General features: G+C 40.6%; 1 pseudogene; it reads left to right on the top strand.

Moving 5' to 3' along the window:
- Nucleotides 1–7,507: 7,507 nt before the first annotated feature.
- LOC102882901 lies at nucleotides 7,508–7,764 on the top strand (annotated as a pseudogene).
- The last annotated feature ends 803 nt before the right edge of the window (nucleotides 7,765–8,567 follow it).

Below are 8,567 nucleotides of genomic sequence, written 5' to 3'. Positions count from 1 at the left end.
AAAAATCCATTGCATTCCTATATATAAACAATAAAATATCAGAAAGAGAAATAAAGAAAATAATCCCATTCATAATTGCAACACAAAGGATAAAATACCTAGGCATAAACTTAACAAAGGAAATGAAGGATCTGTACACTGAAAACTACACGACATTATTGAAAAATACTGAAGAAGACACAAAGTAATGCAAAGATATTCCATGCTCATGAATTGAAAGAATTAACATTGTTAAAATAGCCATATTACCTAAATCAATCTATAGGTTTAATGTAATCACCATCAAAACCCCAACGGCATTTTTCGCAGAAATCAGAAATCGAAAAAAAATCCTCAAATTATGTGAAACCAAAAACACCCAAATGGCTGAAGCGAAAACCAAAACCAGAGGTATCACACTTCCTGACTTCAAACTATAATACAAAGCTACAATAATCAAAACGGCATTGGCAGCAAAACAGACACACAGATCAATAGAACAGAATTGAGATTCTAGGTTTGTTTCTAGGCACATAATTGAGATTGATGTGCCCAGAAACAAACCCACACATATATAGACAACCGATTTCCAACTAAGAAGCCAAAAACATACAACAGAGAAAAGAAATTCTCTTCAATAAATGGTGCTGGAAAAAATGAAAAGCCACATGCAAAAAAATGAAACTAGACTGCTGTCTGACACCATATACCCAAAATGGTTTATGTACCTGAATGTAAAATCTGAAACAATAAAATACATAGAAGAAAACATAGGCACTAAAACTTATGAAGGGTTTTAGTGAATTTGACCCCAAAGGCAAGGGAAGTAAAACATAATACATACATACATACATACATACATACATACATCTAAATCAAACTGAGAAGCTTTTGCATATCAAAAGAAACTGTCAACAAAATAAAAAGGCAACCAAAAGGGAGAAGATATTTGCAAATGACACCTCCACTAATGGGCTAATGTCAAAAATTTATAAGGAACTTATACAACTCAATGACAAAAAAAAAATTAAAAAATAGGCAGATAATCTGAATAGACAGACAACTCTTCAAGGAAGACATACAGAAGGCTAACAGATATACGAAAAGATGCTCAACATCACTAGTTATAAGGGAAATGTAAATCAAAACGACAATGAGATACCACCTCATACCTGTTAAAATGGTATCAATAAGACAAGAAATAACAAGTGTTGAAGAAGATGTAGAAAAGAGAATTCTCACGCACTACTGGTGGAAATGTAAATTGGTGCAGCCTCTATAGAGAGCAGTATGGAGGTTCCTTAAAAATTAAGAATAAAGCTACCATATGACCCAACAATTCCTCTTCTAGTATCTACCCCCCAAATTTGAACACACTTATTCATAAAGATTATGAATCCCTTATGTTCACTGTAGCATTATTTATAATAGCCAAGACATGGAAAGAAACTAAATGTCTTCAAAGGATAATTGGATAAAGAAGATGTGATATGTACATACACACACACACACACAAACACACACACACACACACGCACACAATATGGAATACTACTTGGCCATAAAAAGGATAAAATATTGCCATTTGTGACAACATGGATGGATCCTGAAAGTATCATGCTAAGTGAAATAAGTCAGATGTTTTGAAAAGGACAAGAACCTTTGAGAAATGGCAGGTCTAGGTCTAGAGCAGAAAATGTACAAACTGAGTGAGGAACCTCTTGTTACCCCAGAGAGCAAGGAAGTTATCAAGCTGGGTTATATCAAAGGACTCAGGAGCCAACTTGAAGAGATTCTATTAAAATAGCTTCATTTGCAACCTCTAATGATTAATGAGTCTAGGCAATGATCATCAATGTCTGCTCACATTACAAAAAAAAAAAAAAGACAACCGGATATTAGGTTCCTCCTGAAAAAAGTACACAACATCATCTGTAAAGTAACCTTGTGCAAAACATGGAACCATAATCAAGCTTCAAGATACATGTTCTATATCTATTTTCGGGGGACAGAAGGACATATTATATGACATCATGGAAATGCAATTAGCTAAATACAGGTATTAAAACACTATAGTACAAATGATTATTTCTTCAACAAATAAACTGCAAGAAAAAAAGTGTATAAATCTGAAAATTAACAGAGAAAATGTTATAGGCCTAATTTAAACAAACAAATTGTAAGACAACTAGGGAACTTTGAACACAAATGGGATGGTTTTAACATTGAAATTATTTTTAACTTTGTTAATGTAATAATGATATTGTGGTTACATTTTTAAAACAAAATACAATACATGAAATCGTATAAAGTCAGGTATTTTCTTCAAAATTGTCAGGTGTGGGGAAGAATTGAGTTAGGACATAGAAGAAATAATACTGTCCAAGACTTTATAATCGCAGAGTCTGGGTCATAGGTACATGGGGGTTCATTATATAATTCTTTTTACTTTTTTATATGTTTATATTTTTCATAATAAAAAGTCTATTTAAAAGGCAAAATCATAAGTTAATATTTTTGGATGTAATTCTTTGATAACTTTGCTCTCACTTGCATTATTATTACACTAGCCAAGTTTTTCATTTCTTCTAGAGTCAAGTTTTGGTAATTTATATGTAATGCTGTAAAGAAAAAAATTATTCATTTTAATTTTTCTTAAAGAATAAAATAAATAAGTCCACTCTGTATAGAATGTAAAACTGTAAGGAAATCTGACTGTAGGAAGAATAATCACGCCTGATTTTTTTTTTTTTTAAATTGAGGAATTTCTGGGTTACATTTGAAAGAAAATGAGGTGAGAAGGAGAGTAGAGGTGAGAAAGATGGCGACTAAATATGCAGTGTTTGATTAAACCCTTCCCCATTATTCTTGAAATGAACAGAAATAGTCTATATGAAATAAAAGACTTAATAATAGCATCTAACATCGAAAGAGTAATTACAATGTGCCAGTCAGCTTTTCTAAGCACTGTATACATTATCAGCTCATTCAATCTTCATTAAAACTGAATGAGATAAGAATTGTTATTACAGCTGTTTTCAGAATGAGGAAACTGAAGCACGGGGAGGTTAAATATTCTTCGCATGTGACGCAACTAAAGTAGTAAAAAGTGGAGTCAGAATTAAAACCCAGGATCAGAGGCAATAAGGCTCCGGGACTGCACTTTTTAGCCATTACAATGTAAGACAGAGTTCATAAAACTACTGCTCACAAGCCAAACACAGCCAGTAGCCTATTTTTGTACATTTTTTACAGGAGTGTTCCCTGCCTGGGGTCAGCAGGCCAGCTGGGGGGGACAGGGGTCCCAGGCCTACTCAGCAGCAAGCACCCCACGAGCCGTCGCAGCACAGGTTCACCTGTGCAGCCACCTTGCGGTTTCTGGTCTTGTGTGGCCGCGCCGCGAGGCCGGTACTTTCCTGTGACAGGAAGGTCCTGAGATGCGCCCACTGTTAGCTGTCGAAGTCGCCGGTGGCCGTCAGATGCCCGGACATCGAAGTCGTCCTTCCTGAGGAGAAGATAGAGGAGGAGGAAGCTGAAAGGTAGGCCCCGCTCCCGCGCCACCTGCAGCCGCCTTGTCCTAGGCGGCGGGAGGGCCAGCAGGTAGGAGTACAGGTAGGAATACTCGGCCCCCGCCATGGTGTAACCACTGAGCATCTTGTCCCTCAGGGCAGCCATACCCGCAGCCTCACTTTTATTCTTGAAAACTAAGAAAAGGTTTTTGTTTTTTGGTTTTTGGGTTTTTTTTGTTTTTTTGTTTTTTTTTTAAGGCTGTAAGAATAAGAAGAGAAAGAAAGATGAGGAGAAGGAGTAATGTATGTGCCTGCAAAGACTAAAATATTTGCTCTCTGGCCGGTTACAGAAAAAGCAGACCAACCCATCCTTTAGTGCCTTGCTGGGATCTGAGTGGTTTCCACGTGGATAATAAAAAAGAGGCGTGTTGATCATGTTAGATGAGGCTGGGAAGATAAGGACAGCTTATCTGGATGCAGGAGTGTGGATGCTTAGAAAACTATGAATTCCCCAAATCTCAAAGCATGAGTAGGTCTTTGGATTGTCACAAGCAAATAGACGGCATTTGAACGAAAATCAAATCTCTGAGGGGTGGAAGCTACAACTGATAGAGATTTCATGTGTATTTGTCAGAAATTTCCTGTCTGAGTTTCAAAATTATTTGCATAATTTCACAGTAACCCCCAACCTGCACCCTCTAAAAAACAACCAGGTATCTGTCAGAGTTTGAGATTTTACCCTACTTATAAGCTAATAATAATGTTACTATTTTATGAATATTGGCAGAAGACACAAGACTTGTGGGTCATAGAAAATAACTTTATTACATGGCACAGCAAGCAGCATGAGCATCAATTCCTTGTCACAGGTCCCATGAGGGTGATGTGCAGGGGCCCAGAAGATGTAATACTACAATGAGTTTGTGTTACAGATGAGAAACACTAAGTCTAGGAATTCACTGCATTTATAGTGAGTAGAAAGAAAGCCTGCACTCTGAACCCACACATACTCATGACGCTGGCTCAGCAATAGAAATTCTTAGACAATATTGCTTCATCTATACCCTCATTCAATTCTTCTTCCTGTCCAATAATGTTGAAGTAAATGCCTGACATTATATAATTCCAACCCTCAAGGTTGCTCACTGGAAATACAACACCAAGGAACGGCATGGGCAAAGAGCAGTCAGGACCTTCCCTACTTGACATGCCCTACAAAAATGTGCAGGGATGCTTGGGGCCCATGGAGAATTGCTTTCCCCATCAATCCATCCATTATCCCTACATGTCTGATCTTCTGGCAAACTTTCACAAAAGTATGTCAGTCGACTGGCCACTCTGATTAATTTAGCCAACAGTTTTTCTGTCCAATCTGTTCAATTTGTCTCATACGGCATTTAATCAAGGCTACTGTCAGAGGAACTTTAAACAACAAGATGAAGTTAACCCCCAGTATTAACCTCAAATATGCCTTCCAGGGTCCTGGACTCATGCACCTGTCCCAGTGGAAACCAGGAGACTACTTCAGCCACTCAGGGTGTAGTCTAGTCCAAGGTCAGTCCATTTTCCATTATGACCCCTGCAAGGGAGTTCACACTGACCTGCTGATCTTCGGTGTCATTGTAGATAATTATAGTAGGACCAGAAACAACCTCTATCCCCAGGGGAGATACATTCTGTGTCCCATTTCCAGCCATATACAAAAATATAACTCAAACAGGCACAGATAACTGCCATCAGCATTTGTCATTAAACTTTATTTGGATCAGCATTACATTGGTTTGGTTAAGTCACAAAGGCAGTGTCACTAAATAGTTGTAGTCTTCTTTTCCATGCATGGCATAACCCAAGACCTCTCAACCATCAGAGAAGCATGAGAATTTGTAACAGTCAGAATGAAACAAAGTCGTGCCAATCCATGGGTCTGTACCTGTTTAAAGGAGGTGCAAGTTGGGAACTACTATTGATGGCATCAAGCACAGCAGAATAAGTCAGGATCAGCCCTGTCCACAGATTGTCAGCTATAGTTGCTATTTGACTCAAGTGGCAGTGTTGGACCTAGGCAACAAAGAGATTATTAACTGCCTCCACCTCTACATCTGGGGTCTAAGGTGTTCCCACCACAGGTGCCACGGTTGTTTAATATCTCAAGCCTATGGTCTTCCAAACGTCAGACCAGATAGTAGACAAGACAGCTAAATCATTGGCAAGAGCCCAAGAGTCAGTGAAAAGCACAAGTTTCATCATAGGGAGTATTAGCCAGAGTTATAAGAATGGTCTTCAGCTCTGCCCACTGAGTGGACAGCCACACCAATTCTCATGATTGACATATATGGAGCAACAGCTGAATAGCTGCAGCAGCTCAGTGGATATTGATAGATTTCAACTCACCCAAACCATCAGAGAACCAGGCCTAGGCATTAGGGTGAACCTCTGTGAATCAAGAGCCTCATTGAGCCAGTAGCTTTACTTCACGGGGCATAATACAAATACAATTTCCCTAAAGCAATAGCTGCTACTTTTTCATATAAACCGAGATGCCACTGGGACCATGTCCTTGAATATCCAATTTCCATTTGACAAGTGAGGTATATTGGGCCTTTTCCTTATTAGTCGTCAAGTCTGAGTTGACGCACCCCACAATGGGGACATCAGGCAGCAGAGTCACGGGCCTCTATGTGTCAGGTGTTCCACTTCAACAAGGTCCAAGCAACAACAGGTCAATAGCTGTGGCCGCTCCCACACCACCACTACTACCTCTACTCGTTTTTTTTAAAAAGTGTAGTTGGGGCCTGATTCCAGCAGGTGGCAATATTGTGCTAGAAAATTACCTCCACATGCTGCAACCGTTGTCTTCTAACTAAAGCAGTGATTTCTATCTTCTCAGATTTTATATATATATATGTATATATACATGTACATGTAGATATACATGTACATATATATATGTATATACATGTGCATATGTACATACACACATGTACATGTACGTGTATATGCATGTACATATATATGTATATCTACATGTATATATACATATACATGTAGATATACATATACATTTTTTTTTTTTTACTAAACCACCGTGAAGAGACCGAGGGTACCTCTCTACATGCCACAGTACCTGAATAGATGTAAACCTTCTAGACTTTATGAACATTCACAATACTAGTATGTACAACATAAGTATCAATTATACACTCAGCACTGAAAGACACAATGAATGACACACTGAATATACCCCAAAAGTCCTTCCTACAAGATCACTTTAACTTTCCTTCTTCACAGAAAACATTTCCCAAACCCCATCAGCTGATTCTGGACATTCCCCCCACCAACTCCCCAACCGCCAAGGCAAGGTTTCTGAACCCTGGCATTATTGACATTTTGAGCTGAATAACTGTCTGGAGTGTCATTATGTGCACCTTAAGATGTTGAGCACCATCCTTGCTTCTACCCACTAAATGCCAGTAGAACACACATACACACACACACACATCCTCTGGTCGTGACAATCAAAGATGTCTCCAAACATTGTCAAATGTCCCTTGGGTGGGTGGGGGACTAAATTGCCCTGGCTGAGAACCACTGCCCTGTGGAAACATGGAACAGTGGACCAAGAAGTCTAATAGGCACATCAAGGGCTATAGTTCCTAGAAGTCCAGAAAGTAGAAGGAATGCAGATGGAGGGAGAGGAAGATAGGCCGTGGCAGATGGCTTTATATATATATATATATATCCTTCGTCTCTTCAAGCTAGGCTCAACACCAATTCCTTACTCCCATTATTGCAGCTTCCCCCACAGTGCTCAGTGCCTTTAGATACCTTTGTTCCCGGTCCCCCAGCATCCAGTCCCTCATCCCCAACTAGCTGGATAGGATTGTGACCTGGGGACTTGTATACAAAAATATTTGAGTTTCTGAAGCACTTCCGGGGGAGCAGCGCATGGTGGCGCAGAAGAAGTTGACGCTGAAGAGTAGTGAGTCAGAGGAGACCTCACGCAGCAGGCAGCTAAGGTCATGGCCTCTGACCTCGACTTTTCATCTCCCAAGGTGCCCGAGCCCACCTTCCTAGAGAACCTGTTACAGTATGGACTCTTCCTGGGGGCCATCTTCCAGCTCTTCTGTGTGCTACCCATCATTGTGCTTGTTTCCAAGTCCCATGAGGTGGAGGCAAAGCCATTTGAGTCCAGAAGTGGGGAGGTGACGAGGAAGCCCAAGGTTGCTGCTCCTTCCATAACAAGAGGCCTAAGAAGGAAGCCAAGAAGAAGTGGTAGAAGACAAGGCCTGTGGCACCAGGCAGGAGGGGTAAGGGGTTTAGGGGCAGCCCTCCTGGAACTCAGCATCCTGTCCACTCGCTCTGTCCCAGGCCCAGGCTCTGAGGAGGCTGGGATGCCCTCTCATTATAGAGAGCCGAACGATCATGACAGTCCCAGGCCCCAGCTGGGCAGACCTCCACTTCCTCTTACTTCTGCTTCTGTAATAGTTAAGAGCCAAAGGGACTGAAACACCCTATGAGCAGACTGCCTTAGAAGTCTGTTCAGAAATCAGGTCAGCTCACAGTTATGTTTTCTTACTCAATCATAGCGTCCAGCCTTTAGTCACTCACCTTACAGATTTACATTACATTTTAGTCATTATCGAATGCTGACAAGCACTGCCCTCTCCCATTGTTTGTGCACCACAGATGTTCTGCTGATCAGTCACCTTTGTCTCTGCTTATGCAAATGAAGCCAAGCCGGGTCAGGCCTCACCTGTTTGTTTAGGTCAAGATGCTATAGCCACTGCAATGTTTGTGGTCCGACAAGTGTAATAGCCAGGTCTGAAAGGTGCCTCGTGTGAAAGCCAGTGGAAGACCTGGGCCACGGCAACACCTGGTTTTCCTTTGGCAATTGGAAGGGATTTGGTTGAATAAGTGCGTGTTTCTTGGGTCCAACTTTCTGAGCTTCTGAAATGGGGGGCTTGTCACCCTCAGACCAACTGCTTCTCAACCCATCATAGGCACATCGCAGGTGAGCCTTTTGGCGTCCACCTCTACAATATTCTACAAATATCCCACATCCCTTATCTCCCTCCTCCC

Source organism: Pteropus alecto, unplaced genomic scaffold (assembly GCF_000325575.1).
Source record: "Pteropus alecto unplaced genomic scaffold, ASM32557v1 scaffold14, whole genome shotgun sequence".
In the NCBI taxonomy this organism is placed as follows: domain Eukaryota; kingdom Metazoa; phylum Chordata; class Mammalia; order Chiroptera; family Pteropodidae; genus Pteropus; species Pteropus alecto.
The sequence above is the reverse complement of the archived record's forward strand: the minus strand, read 5'-3'. Positions and strand labels throughout refer to the sequence as shown.